General features: G+C 33.9%; 1 long non-coding RNA gene across 1 annotated transcript; it reads left to right on the plus strand.

The window, feature by feature from the left end:
- Positions 1–71: 71 nt before the first annotated feature.
- On the plus strand, positions 72–2,086 carry LOC140688763 (uncharacterized). The gene is made up of 2 exons (XR_012063571.1): positions 72–155; positions 1,899–2,086. It is a non-coding gene; the product is annotated as an uncharacterized lncRNA (long non-coding RNA).
- The last annotated feature ends 322 nt before the right edge of the window (positions 2,087–2,408 follow it).

The following is a 2,408-nucleotide window of genomic DNA, read 5'->3' on the forward strand; positions in this document are numbered from 1 at the left end:
GGAACAGGGGCACTTCCGGTGCGTCACTTCCTCCTCTTGAGCCGCCGGGAGGGGCATCTGGAGGAGGGGGAGGAACGTGAGGGGTGACGGAGGAGAGAGGTTCATTGCTGCTGGCTCAGCTGGAAATAAGAGAAGATCACTTAGACCCTGGAAAGGTAGTCTTCGTAGGCCCATTTATCTAAAGAGTGGAAACGACTTGACGGCAAGAGAACCCTGTTTAAATTAACTTCATGCAATTTTCTTAAAGTGCTTTCCTGACAAAGCGAGATAAAAATATTAACTAGTAAGTGTAGATTGAATGATGAAGTTAGAGTATCATCTAACTACATTTATACGTACATACAACTACTGTGATTCTTGAGTATTGTCTACTATGGTTTTCAAGAATCATAGTAATAATTGAGTTAGGTAGAAAGGAATGACAGATTGATTAAAACTCATGAATGAATCTTGAAACCCTGGTAAATTAAAGTAGCCAGACACAAAGGACCACATATTGTATGAATCCCTTTGTATGAAATGTCTGAAATAGATCGACAAATACAGAAAGTAGATTAGTGGTTCCCAGGGGCTGGAAGGAGCAGAGGAAAGGGAAATGACTGTAAAAGGGTGCAGGGTTTCTTTCTGGGGTGATGAAAATGTCTTGGAACTAGATAATGGTGATGGTTGCATAGCCTTGTGAATATACAAAAAGCCCATTGAATTGTACACTTTAAAGTTGTGAATTTTATAATATATAAATTATATCTCAACACAAAATTGATTTAGGCAAGAATCATCAAAAGATGCTAAAACTAGAAAGTGAAGATAGGATGTGGGATATAATATTAACATAGTCTCAAAATAATCCCCACAAATTACTGATGAATGACAAAATAAAAAAGAAGTTTACAACAGAGAAATCTAGTAGACACCACCATATCCAAATGATCGAAATTAAATCAGGAGTTATGGAAGGAATGGACATCATGTACCTCCTGATACAGTATCTTGAAATGGACATGACATAATGTGGTATTTCTACCAAAAAATGCATAACCTGTATTTGAGATAGACAAATCTAGATAACTACCCTATAATCTTAAAAAAATTAATGTTGTGAAAGACAAAGTCTAAGGATTTGTACTAGATTAAAAGAGACTAAAGTGACAACACAAATAAATCCATGGGTGAACCTGGATTGGATCATGAATTAGGAAGAACATAATTATAAGAACAATTATAAGAATTATAAGAACGTTATTACGACAGTTGGCAAAATATGGACTATATATTAGATAATATTGTAATCATGTTAAGTTCCTGATTTTGATGATTTTATTGTGGTCTTGTAAGAGAATGTCTTTCTTCTTAGGAAATACACATTGAAGTATTTAGGGGTAAAAGGACATGATGTCTCAGTTTGCTCTTAAATGGTTCAATATGTAGATAGGTAATGAGATTAATAAAGCAAACGTGATATATATTTATAATTGGTGAATCCAGATGAAGAGTATGTGAGAGTTTGTACTATCTTTTTTTTTCCTTCCAGTTTTCTGGAGATATTAGTTGACACATATCACTGTTAAATTTAAGGTATACAGTATAATGATTTAACTTACATACATTATGAAATGATTATCACAGTAAGTGGTGTACATCCATCATCTCATATAGACACAAAATTAAAGAAATAGAAGACAATTTTTTCTTGTGGTGAGAGCTCTTATGATTTACTCTCTTAACAACTTTTGTATATAACATATGACAGTGTTAATTATGTTTATCATGTTGTATGTTATGTATCCTTTATGTCCTATGACAAAAATAAATGTGCACAAATTACTAAATTTTGAAGCTTTCTGTCTTTCATTCTGGGTCTTAATCTTAAAGTTTCCAACATGTCCTTTCTTTTTCAGCTTTGGTTTGGAATCTAATTGTTGCATGGCAGAAACTACAGAAGAATCTGGACATGACTAATAGCTAAAGGGAAGAGAGTGGCATCTAAAGCAACGAGATTGGCTGGAGGTGGTGGTGGTGGTTAGCTTGTTAGGACTGGCATCCTTTCCCCATTCATGGGTATGTAATCTATTGGTCATTTTACCTACTGTTGTTGCAGATTATAAAATTCTTTGAAGTTATTTCTTTCGTTCTACCCCAAGATTGTCTAGCATTCAATTATGCCTGCTTGTTCACCTATTTATAATTTGTTAATTTTATCTTCGCTAATAGAATGTTATGTCATTTTTCTACCTAGAGTATAGCTGTATCTTAATAGAGCCTATTACAATTTGGTTTGAAATGAATTCATTTTCTGCCTGGTTTTATTAGAGGTAGAAACTTCCTTGGTAGGTTGGATTGAAATTGAATTTCTGTAAATGGAATCATGCTTTAAATACATTATGAAAGCTCATTATAAAGGAAACCCA

The sequence above is a fragment of the Vicugna pacos genome, chromosome 23 (genome assembly GCF_048564905.1).
Source record: "Vicugna pacos chromosome 23, VicPac4, whole genome shotgun sequence".
In the NCBI taxonomy this organism is placed as follows: domain Eukaryota; kingdom Metazoa; phylum Chordata; class Mammalia; order Artiodactyla; family Camelidae; genus Vicugna; species Vicugna pacos.